Genomic DNA, 12516 nt, shown 5'->3' with positions numbered 1-12516 from the left:
CAGTGTAAGGATCCTGGTTCCAGCCCCCGGCTGCTCCCCACCTGCTCCCCACCTGCAGGCAGGTCGCTTCATAAGTGGTGAAGCAGGTCTGCAGGTATCTGTTTCTTCTCCCTCTGTCTTCCCCTCCTTTCTTGATTTCTCTCTGTCCTACCCAACAACAGCAATGGCAACAAAAATGGGAAAAAATGGCCTTCAGGAGCAGTGGATTCCTAGTCCAGGCACCGAGCCCCACCAATAACTCTGGAGGCAAAAGAATCAATGGTATCAAAAGATCAAACAGGCCCTCTTACCCTATGGCTTTGTCAATGCTTCCTTCTTAGAAAAAGAAGCGGAGTCTGGCAGTAGCGCAGCGGGTTAAGCGCATGTGGCACAAAGCGCAAGGATCGGTGTAAGGATCCCAGTTCGAGTCCCCAGCTCCCCATCTGCAAGGGAGTCACTTCACAAGTGGTGAAGCAGGTCTGAAGGTGTCTTTCTTCCCCTCTTCTCTCCATTTCTCTCTGACCTATCCAACAACTACGACATCAATAATAACTACAACAGGGCAACAAACGGGAATAAATAAATAAATATATAAAAAAAGGGAGAGTCCTGCAGGGGAGGGTCACTTCACAGGTGGTGACGCAGGTCTGCAGGTGTCTTACCTTTCTCCCCCTCTCTGTCTTCCCCATCCTCTCTTGATTTCTCTCTGTCCTATCCAACAACAATAGCCATGGCAATAATAAGGGCAATAAGGGCAACAAAATGGGAAAAATGGCCTCCAGGAGCAGTGGATTTGTAGTATAGGCACTGAGCCCCAGCAATAACCCGGAGGCCAAAAAAAAAAAAAAAAAAAGAGAGAGAGGGAGAAACATGGCACTGAAGCTTTCCTAGTGCTGTGGCAACTGGGGCTCCAACCTGGGTCACACGCACAGCAGAGCATATGCCTTTCCCAGAGAAGCTACCGTCCCAGCCTGAGTCTTTACTTTCTTTTCTTTCTTTCTTTCTTTTTTTTTTTTTTTTTAAGTATTTTATTTATTAATGAGAAAGATAGGAGGAGAGAGAAAGAACCAGACATCACTCTGGCAATGTGCTGCTGGGGATCCAACTCGGGACCTCATGCTTGAGAGTCCAAAGCTTCACCACTGCGCCACCTCCCGGACCACTTTACTTTCTTTTTTTTTTTTTAAATTTATTTCCTTTTGTTGCCCTTGTTGTTTTATTGTTGTAATTTTTGTTGTTGTTATTGATGTCATCTTTGTTGGATAGGACAGAGAGAAATGGAGAGAGGAGGGGAAGACAGAGGGGGAGAGAAAGATAGACACCTGCAGACCTGCTTCACCGCTTGCAGAGCGACTCCCCTGCAGGTGGGGAGCCGGGAGCTCGAACCAGGATCCTTATGCCGGTCCTTGCGCTTTGCGCCACGTGCGCTTAACCTGTTGCGCTACTGCCGGACTCACAACTTTACTTTCTTTTAAAGAGCTGTTTAGGGTGTGGGTGTTGGCTCATCTGGTAGAGTGTATATGCTACCATGTGTAAGGACCTGGGTTCAACCCCCTGTCTCCCTGCACTGGGGAAGCTTCTCAAGTGGTAAAGCAGTTCTGCAAGTGTCTCCTCCCTCCTTTTCCCTCTCATTCTGTTTCTCACCCTCCATTAAAACAGAAAGAAAGAAAGAAAGAAAGAAAGAAAGAAAGAAAGAAAGAAAGAAAGAAAGAAAGAAAGAAAAGAAAGAAAGAGGCCTCCAGGAGCAGTGGAGTTGAGCAGGCAGTGCCAGCGAGAGCCCTGGCGGCATCAGTACATAATACTTGTTTAGAGACCGAGGGATGTGTCCGCTGGTAGAGTGCACAGTTTACCGTGCACGAGAACCCGTGTGCAAGCCTCCACCACCCCGTGACAGCACCATGCATGGCAAATGTTGTGATGTCTTTTCTATCTATCTTCCAATTCAAAAGGGGCAAAAAGTGAGAGGGAGGGCTGGGAGAGAGGTTAACTGTCAGTAGGACAACAGCCCGAGACATTGAAGATCCCAGGTTCAACCATGAGCCACCATAACCTAGAGCTAAGCAGTGTTCTGATTAAAAAAAGAAGAAGTTAAGGGGGGGGGGGGTAAATCCTCTAGGAGTAATGAAATGATGCAGGGACAAAATCCTAGCATACCAAAAAAATCATTATTTTTTTGACAGAAACAAGAAGAGATAGAGAGACATCTGCAGCACTGCTCATGAAGCTACCCCCCACCCCACTTGCAGGTGGGGACCAGGGGCTTAATCCAGGTCTTTAGGGATAGCAATATGTGCACTCTACCAGGTACGTCACCACCTGGCACCAAGATTGATCGATTTATTTATGAGAGAGAGGGAGGAGAGCACACCATTCTGGCAATGTGCAGTGCCAGGGACTGAACTGAGGACCTTATACTTTTTCTTTTTTTTGCCACCAGAGTTATAGCTGGGACTTGGTACTGGCACCATGAATGCACCGCTACTAGTGGCCATTTTTTCCTTTTTTTTTTTTAATACTTTATTTATTAATGAGAAATATAGGAAGAGAGAGAGAAAGAACCAGACATCACTCTGGTACATGTGCTGCTGGGGACTGAACTCAGGACCTCATGCCTGAGAGTCTAGTGCCTTAGCCACTGTGCCACCTCACAGACCACCTTTTTTAAAAAAAAATATTTTATTTGATTAGACACAGAAATTGAGAGAGTAGGGGGGAAATAAAAGAGGAAGAGAGAAATATCAGCACCTGCAGACCAGCTTCACTGCTCATGAAGCTTCCCCCCTACAGATGGGGAGTGGGGCTTGAACCTGGACCCTTGAGCATGGTACTGTGTGTGCTCAACCAGGTGTGCCACCACCCTGTACTCTAGCACTGTTATACCTCCAAGGCCACCAGTGGAATTGTTTTGTTGCATAAATCAAACCTTTGTAGAAATACGCTTTATAGGGACTGGGTGGTGGCGCACATGCTTGAGCACACATATTACAGTGCTCAAGTACCCAGGTTCAAACCCCCAGTCCCCACCTGCAGGGGGAAAGCTTTGCGAGTGGTGAAGCAGGGCTGCAGGTGTCTCTCTCTCTTCCTCTCTTATCACCCCCTTCCCTCTAGATTTCTGGCTATCTCTATTCAATAAAACAAAGATAATAAAAAAAGAAATACACTTTATAAATGTAAATTAACTAGGACTAGGGCTTGTGATTCAGTCACCAGTTATTTAGTATTTACCACATGTCATTCATTAAACATTTTTTCTTTTTCCTTTGTCCTTTTTTTTTTTGCCTCCAGGGTTACTGTTAGGGCGTGGTGGCCATCTTTTTTCCACTGTTGTTGTTGCTGCTGTTGTTGGATAGGACAGAAATTGAGAGAGGAAGGAAAGACAGAGAGGGAGAGAAAGATAGACACCTGCAGACCTCCTTCACCACTTGTGAAGCATCCCTCCTGCAGGTAGGGAGCTGGGGGCTTGAACTGGGATCCTTGCGCCTAGTCCCTGTGCTTGCAATATGTGTGCTTAACCCGCTGCGCTACCACCTGACTCTCTCTTTTTTTTTTTTTTAATATGAGTAGCTCATTAAAAAAAAATTGTTTTTAAACTTAAATAGATAAGCAAAGGCTTAGAGTGGCTAGGTGGTTATATATAAATGTCTTGTAAGTTTTAAAGTTGTGCCCAGGAGGCTAGATGCTGCTAGCCCTGGGTGCATCTCTCAGACTGGACCTATTGAAAATAACATTTTCTGGGAGTCGGGCAGTAGCGCAGCGGGTTAAGCACACGTGGCGCAAAGTGCAAGGACCAGCCTTAGGATCCTGGTTCGAGCCCCCGACTCCCCACCTGCAGGGGAGTCGCTTCACAGGCAGTGAAGCAGGTCTGCAGGTGTCTATATCTTTCTCTCCCCCTCTCTGTCTTCCTCTCTTCTCTCCATGTCTCTCTGTCCTATACAACAATGATGACATCAACAACAATAAAAACAACAAGGGCAACAAAAAGGAAATAAATACTAAAAAAAAAAATTAAAAAAAAGAAAAGAACATTTTCTTAAACCAGAGCTGAGCAGTGCTCTGGTGTTTCTGTGTGTCTCTCTCTGAATCTCTTTCAAAAATAAAAGAAAAAAAAAAAAGAAAAGAACATTTTCTAAAGAACATTTTATGTGTTTTTCACTATGTGGAAAATTTTAACTTAAAATCTTTGCCTTTAGACTTTACATTCTATGGTAGAGCTAGACATTAAATATTAATCATGCAAACAAAGAGCCAATACCATTATAAAGATTCCAAAAGTACAGGAGGCCATAGTAAAGGCTTTGCTTCACCATGAGCTGAAACATGAGTGATCAGGAGGCGTTAACTACAGCAGAGAAAAAGAGCCAGAAAGGCCAGTGATGGTGAGGTTGAGTGAGAGAGACTGTAAAGACAGCAGGGATCAGATTGCAGGCTCTTGAGCCCTGTTAAGCAATTTGTCTAGCCTGCGAAAACCGGTGAACTGTTGAAGGATGTAATGACTGTTGAAGGATGTAATGACTGTGGGATAACATCTGTATGTTTGAAAAAAAAAAACTATCTGGTTGTATTTGCAGTGATTGAATCAAGACTTGTATCCTCCTGATGTTTTTGCTTTCGGCAATGCGGCTTCGTACCTGCATGGTTCCGCTATTCCTGGAGGAAACCCCACCATCTTTAAGATTTGATAGAGACATCGGGGGAGAGAGAGAGAGAGAGAAAGATCCCACAACACGGCTCCACTGTCATGAAGCTGCTGGCCATAATACTCCCATGTGGTACCAAGGACTTAAACACAGGTCCTGACACACCTTAAAATGTGTGATCTGTGTGGTCTGGGGAGTAGCACAATGGATAAAGCATTGGATTCTCAAGCATGAGGTCCCAAGTTGAATCCCCAGCAGCACGTGTACCAGAGTGGTATCTGTTTCTTTCTCTCTCCTACTTTCTCATTAATAAATAATAATAAAAAATTTTTTAAAGGTGTGATATACTAGGTATGCTGCCTCCCTGCCTCTGGCATCCTATTTCTGCAAAAGCTATCTGAAAGCTCTTATCATGAAGTCACTGCAGAGTTTGTATAACATTTCAAGATACTTAGACTCCTTCCCAGCCAACCCTCCCCCCCCCCCCACACACACACATACTGCTAAGGCTTTGTTCTGCATGATTCCACTGTTCCAGAAGAACTTTTTTTTCCCTTTCTTCCACAGAAAGAATGAAAGGACTGGGTGGTAGCACACCTGGTTGAATGTACATGTTACAGTGCACAAGGACTGGGTCCCCATCTGCAGGGGGAAAGCTTTGCTAGTGGTGAAGCAATGTTGCTAATGTCTCTCTACCTTTCTGCCACCCCCCTTCTCTTTTTGATTTCTGGCTGTCTTCTATCCAATAAATAAAAATAATTACAAAATAGGTGCAGGTGGTGGTACACCTGGTTGAGCACACATGTTCCAGTGCGCAAGGTCCCAGGCTTGAGCCTCTGGTCACTCAACGAGGTACACCACCACTCAGCCCCGCCATATTTCCCCTTTTCTTTTCCTTTTTGCTTCCAGGGTTATTGCTGGGGCTCGGTGCCTGCACCACGAATCCACTGCTCCTGAAGGCCATCCCCACCCCCTTTTTGTTGCTCTTGTTTTATCGTTGTTGCGGTTACTATTATCATTGATGTTGTTGGATAGGACAGAGAGAAATGGAGAGAGGAGGGGGGAGAAAGACAGACACCAGCAGACCTGCTTCACTGCCTGTGAAGAGACCCCCCTGCAGGTGGGGAGCTGGGGACTCGAACCAGGACCCTTATGCAGGTCCTTGTACTTTGTGTCACATGCACTTAACCCACTGCGCTACCGCCCAACCCCCCTTTTTTCATTTTATTTTTGTTTATTTTCAACTTTCCCTTTTGTTGCCCTTGTTTATCATTGTTATTATTGCTATTACTGTTATTGAATAGGATAGAAAGAAATGGAGAGAGGAGGGGAAGACGGGGAAGAAAGATGCCTGCAGACCTGCTTCACCACCTGTGAAGCAACCCCCTGCAGGTGGGGATCCGGGGGCTAGAACCAGGATTCTTATGCCGGCCCTTGAGCTTTGCACCATGTGTGTTTAACCCGCTGTACCACCGCCCAGCTCTCTCTCTCTCTCTCTTTTTTTTTCCATTTTATTCGATAGGACAGAGAGAAATTGAGAGAGGAGGGGGATATAGAAGGTGGGAGAAAGAGGACAATTGCAGATCTGCTTCACTGCTTATGAAGCAACCCCTTCTGCAAGTGGGAAGCAGGGCTTGAACCTGGATCCTTCACAGGTCCTTGCACATAGTTCTAGGTGCAATTAATTAGGTGGGCCATTGCCCGGCCCCCTGGAAATACACTTCTTTTTTCTTTTTTAAGATTTTTTTTAAAAAAAGATTTTATTGATTAATGAGAAAGATATGAGGAAAGAAAGAAAGAACCAGACATCACTCTTGTCCATGTGATGCCAGGGACTGAACTCAGGACCTCATGCTTGAGAGCCCAATGCCTTATCCACTGTCCCATCTTCCAGACCACCTCAAGTACATTTCTAAAGTTCATCATGGAAGGACTGGGTAGTGGTGCACCTGCCTGGGCACATAACAATGAGCAAACCTCGTTTCAGGCCCCCACCCCTCCTGCAGAGAGTCATAACAAGTAACCCTTTGAAAGGTTTGGGGGGGCCAGGTGGTGACACAACTGGTTTAAGCGCACACATTACAGTGCGCTAGGACCCAGGTTCAAGCTCTTGGTCCCCACCTGCAGGGGGAAAACTTCACAAGTTTTCACAAGGTGAAGCTGCAGGTGTTTATTGCTCTCCTTTTCTATCTCCCTCTCCCCTCTCAATTTATCCCTGTTTATCCAATAATAAATAAAAGTATTAAAAAAGAAATGAGAAAGAAGAAGTAGGAGGACAATGAGGAGAAGGAGAAAGAGAGAGAAAAAAAAAATGACCATCAGGAACAGTGAATTTGTCATGCAAGATAGCCCCATTGATAACCCTAGTGGCAAAAACAAACAAACCAAAAGCACCAAGTAGAGTCACTTGTGTTAAAGATCAGGTCACCAACACAAAGTTATCTATATAATTCCACTTTCCACCTTCTAAAAAAAAAAAAAAAGAAATGTGACGTGGTCTGGGAGGTGGCACAGTGGACAGAGCATTGGACTCAAGCATGAGGTTCTGAGTTCAATCCCCAGCAGCACATGTACCAGAGTGATGTCTGGTTCTTTCTCCTCGTATCTTTCTCATTAATAAATAAATACTTTTTAAAAAAAGAAATGTTACACATGTACAAACTACTGTATTTTGCTGTTGACTGTAAACCATTAATCCCCTCTCCATAAAGAAAAACTACTTTTAAAGTTCATCATGAAATAACCCTTTTTCCTTCAGCTTTTCAACTTAACTAGTAGTCAAATTCTATGATGTATTTTTTTAAAATTTACTTATTCCCTTGTTGCTCTTGTTTTATTGTTGTAGTTGTTATTATTGATGTCTTCATTGTTGGATAGGACAGAGAGGAATTGAGAGAGGAGGGGAAGAGAAAGATAGACACCTACAGACCTGCTTCACTGCCTGTGAAGCGACTCCCCTGCAGGTGGGGAGCCTGGGGCTTGAACTGGGATCCTTACGCCGTTTCTTGCGCTTGGCGCCACCTGTGCTTAACCCGTTGCGCTACTGCCCAACTCCCATGATGTATTTTTTAAGCCTTTCTTTTTTTTAAATATTTATTTATTCCTTTTTGTTGCCCTTATTGTTTTATTGTTGTAGTTATTATTGATGTCGTTGTTGTTGGATAGGACAGAGAGAAATGAAGAGAGGAGGGGATGACAGAGAGAGGGAAAGAGAAAGATAGACACCTGCAGGCCTGCCTCACTGCTTGTGAAGTGACTCCCCTGTAGGTGGGGAGCCGGGGGCTCGAATCAGGATCCTCATGCCAGTCCTTGAGCTTTGTGCCACCTGCGCTTAACCTGCTGCTCTATTATGCGTTTACGTGCCTGCTATCTGCCAGGCTCTAGTTGTACAATTTAGAGAAGGGGCTGGCTAAAGAGCAAAGACAATTGTACATTTTATTCCTATTTCATGAGAATAATTAATTTCTTTATTATTATTTACATATTTATTTTCCCTTTTGTTGCCCTTGTTGTTTTTATTGTTGTAGTTATTGTTGTTGTTATTGATGTCGCTGTTGTTAGATAGGACAGAGAGAGAAATGGAGAGAGGAGGGGAAGACAGAGAGGGAGGACAGAAAGATAGACACCTGAAGACCTGCTTCACCGCCTATGAAGCAACTCCCTTGCAGGTGGGGAGCCAGGGACTTGAACCAGGATCCTTAAGCCAGTCCCTGTGCTTCGCGCCACGTGCACTTAACCCACTGCGCTACCGCCAGACTCCTGAGAATAATTCATTTCTGTTCAATACACCATGCTCAGTGGATGTTGGATCAGAACAGTATTCATTTTATGTTGCACTGAAAACCAGACTCCAGTCCAGGCGACGGTGCAATGGATAAAGTGTTGAACTCTCAAGCATTATCTTAAGTCCAGTTCCTGGCAATACATGTGTCATGTGCTCTGGTTCTCTCTCCTCTCTCCTCCTGTCTCTCTCATTAATATATAAAATCCTAAAAATAAACAATTAATAAAAAAGAAAGAAGAGGGGCTGGCTGGTAGCGCATGTGGCTGAGTGCACATATTACAATGTGCAAGGACCTGGGTTTGAGCCCTCGGTCCCCACCTGCAGGGGGAAAGCTTTGCGAGTGGTGAAGCAGGGCTGCAGGTGGCTCTCTACCAATCCCTTCCCTCTTGATTTCTGGCTGTCTCTATCCAATAAATAAAGATTAAAAAAAATTAATAAAAAGGGAAAGGAAACCAGACTTCACAAGCAACTAATCAAAGTCCAGTTAAAACTCTTTCTCTCGCTTCACAAGTGGTGAAGCAGTAGTGCAGGAGGCTCTCTGTCTCTCTTCCTCTCTATCACCCCTTCGCTCTCAATTTCTGACAATCTCTGTCCAACAAATAAAGATAAAAAAAAAACCTCTTTTTCTCTCCACTGGACATTCAGCTTGTCTACAGTCCTGCTTATGGGAACAGATGCCTACTTATTAGAAAATACTTTATGGGAGGGTTATTGACTCATAAACTTCTGTTTCTTATATTTTGTTTTCGATGAGCTATACAGAGAGAAAGACCGGAGCACTGCTCAGCTCTGGCTTATGGTGTCACAGGAGACTGAACCTGGGACCTCAGCACCTCAGGCATGAGCGTCTTTTGCAGAAACCATTATGCTGTCTCCTCAGACCAAAACATAAACTTCTTTTTTTTTTTTTTTTTGCCTCCAGGTTTATCGCTGGGACTTAGTGCCTACACTATGAATCCACCACTCCTATTTGGAGGCTATTTTTTTCCCTTTTGTTGCCCTTGTTGTTCATCATTGCTTTTATTATTACTGTTGTTACTGCTGTCACTGTGGATAGGGCAGAGAGAAATGGAGAGAGGAAGGGAAGACAGAGGGGGAGAGAAAGATAGACACCTGCAGACCTGCTTCACCACCTGTCGGGAGCTGGGAGCTTAAACCAGGATCCTTATGCTGGTCTTTGCACTTTGTGCCATGTGCGCTTAACCCACTACACTACCGCCTGACCCCCAAAGCATAAACTTCTAAGGATAACTTTCTGTGTCTACATCTGGCCATGCTGTAAATTCCTTGAGTTTTATCACTGACTCACAGACATCTTCCCAGTACCTTCTAGAGGGCTTACCTTTTTTAGTTTTATTTAAAAAAAATTATTAGTGAGAGGCCTTACCTTACGTTTTCAACCAATAAATGGTCAATAAAAACTGATGATGACTTTAAGCCAACACTCGACCATGTATTATTTCATCTGTTGATTTATTTGGCTGCTACATGTGAAAAGTCTTGGCATGTAACTCTTCGATTGTGGAAGACTGAATTTTATTGTTATTTATTTTTATTTTTATTTATTCAATAGAGATAGCCAGGAATTGAGAGGGAAGGGGGTGATAGGGAGAGAGAAACAGAGAGACACCTGCAACACTGCTTCACCACTTACAAAGCTGCAGGTGGGGACCAGGGCTTGAACCCGGGTCCTTGCGCATTGTAACTTAAGCGCTCAACTTGGCCCCTCTGAATTTTATTCTGAAGGTCCCATGGTTATGTAAAAGGAGATAGTTTAGGAACATCAGTTTGTTAGTATCTATTTAAGGGAAGGGAAAATTTCTGTTGAATTAAGTCCATAATGCTTTTAAAAACTATTAGCTTCTTTTTAAAAAAATTATTTTATTTCAATGAGAGATACAGAAGACAAATAGAGAGAGAGAGAGAGAGAGAGAGAGAGGAGCACTGCTCAACTTTAGCTTGTGGTGGTGCTGGGTATTAAACCTAGGGTCTGGGAGCTTCAGATACGAAAATGTCTTTTTTGCATAGCCATTATGCTATCTCCCCAGTCCCATTATAATACTTTCTACAATTTTGAGGTGAAGGAAAGGGCAGAGATAAACAATAAAAACAAACAAAAATATATATGGAAGAACCAGATAAACCAGTGAGACATTTGGTGTACAGGAGAGAAGTTAAAACATTTTTAAACTTTATCTACTATTTATTCAAGAGCCCTTTCCCTTACATCTCTGGGCAAGCAGAAACCAGTAAGGGCTGGCGAAATAGCATAATTGCTATGAAAGATTTTCACAACAGTCCCAAGTTCAATTGCCACCAAAAGCCAGAGCTGAGCAGTGCTCTTGTAAAAACAAGCAAACAATAACAGCTTCCCCCCCCAAAAAAAAAAAAAAAAAACAAACCTCAAATCAAGTCTTCCTTTTTTTTCCTGGAGCACTGCTCAACTCTGGCTTATGGTAATGGAGATTAAACCTGTGTCTTTGGAGCCTCAGGCATGTGAGTTACAGTGCATAATCATTAGGCTATCTGCCCCTCCCCTCAATTACCAGTTCATAAATTCCTCTGAAAAAACTTTCACATCTCTTCCCCACAGAATCCTGGAATCCTTCAGGCTCCTAGATATTGGTCATTATTTAGCATGGCCTCATCACATCATTAGTTTATCAGCCCTGATTATGCCTCCACTGGAAGTGTAAGGCTTTTAAACCAGGATGACAAAAATAATGATAACAACAAAATGCAGGAATTTATTTTTGAGGGAAGCTTTGGTGTTAGAATCATGTAATAGTTATAATGCTCAATGCCTGCCCTAGTGACCCAGGTTTAGTAGATTGTTTTTTTCTCCAAAGCCTCACTCTAATATCTGAGGGGCTCTTAGACAGTACAGTTGTCATAAGTCTTAAAGCAGCATAATCGGACGGGTAGATAGCATACTGGTCATACAAAGAGACTCTCTCATGCCTGAGGTTCCAAAGTCTCAGGTTCAGTCCCCCGCACCACCACAAGCCAGAGATGAGCAGTGCTCTTGTGAAAATAAAATAATGATAATTAAAAAACCACAAACCCCAAAATAGCATAATGTATTGGCCTGGTGGGGGGAGGGGGGAGTTGGCGCACTGGCTAGAACAGTGGATTTAAAACATATGAGGGCTGGGAGTCCGGCGATAGCGCAGCGGGTTAAGCGCAGGTGGTGCAAAGCCCAAGGACTGGTGTGAGGATCCCAGTTCAAGCCCCTGGCCCCCCACCTACCTGCAAGGGAGTTGCTTTACAAGTGGTGAAGCAGGTCTGCAGGTGTCTATCTTTCTCTCCCTCTCTGTCTTCTCTCTCCATTTCTCTCTGTCCTATCCAACAATGATGACATCAATAACAACAATAACAATAAAACAACAACGGCAACAAAAAGGAATAAATAAACAAATAATTATATATAAAAAATATATGCGGGCCAGAGTTCTGGTGTCCCCTCCTGGAAGGGGCAGATAGTAATGCACATTGTTGAGGGCGCATGTCACCATGCGCAAGGATGCTGGTTTGAGGGGCTTGTCCCCCCGACCTGAAGGGGGGAAGCTTCATGAGTGGTGAAGCAGTGTTCCAAGTCTCAGTCTCTACCTACCTTACCCCCCCCCCCGCAGTTTCTTTCTATAAGAAAGCAAACAAAAACCCAAACTAAGTCAAAACAGACAAAAAATCAGTAGCATAAGGCAGTCCAGGAGGTGGCACTGCACTGTGGGTAAAGCATTGGATTCTCAATCAAGAGGTCATAAGTTCAACACTTGGCAATGCATGTGCCAGAGTGATGCTCTGGGTCTCTCTCTTTTTTGTTAGTAAATAAATAAGCTGAGGTCCAGGCGGTGGCGCACCAGGTTAAGCACACACATTATAGAGCACAAGGACCTGGGTTTAAGCCCCTGGTTCTCACCTGCAGGGGGAAAGCTTCACGAATGGTGAAAGCAGGGCTGCAGGTGTCTCTCTTATCTCTCTCCCTATCCCCCCCTCCCGTCTCAGTTTCTCTCTGTCTCTACCTAATAAATAAAAATACAAAGAGTGGTCCGGGAGGTGGCTGGCTCAGTGGATAAGCATTGGACTCTCAAGCATGAGGTCCTGAGTTCAATCCCC

At 44.1% G+C, this 12516-nt stretch overlaps 1 protein-coding gene across 1 annotated transcript in view; it reads right to left on the bottom strand.

Annotated features, from left to right (window-relative positions):
• The window catches only part of SPDYA (speedy/RINGO cell cycle regulator family member A), a 53403-nt gene that overhangs the window by 1953 nt on the left and 38934 nt on the right, over positions 1-12516 (bottom strand). The gene's annotated exons all lie outside the window — the stretch shown is intronic.

Source organism: Erinaceus europaeus, chromosome 3, assembly GCF_950295315.1.
Source record: "Erinaceus europaeus chromosome 3, mEriEur2.1, whole genome shotgun sequence".
Taxonomy (NCBI): Eukaryota; Metazoa; Chordata; class Mammalia; order Eulipotyphla; family Erinaceidae; genus Erinaceus; species Erinaceus europaeus.
The sequence above is the reverse complement of the archived record's forward strand: the minus strand, read 5'-3'. Positions and strand labels throughout refer to the sequence as shown.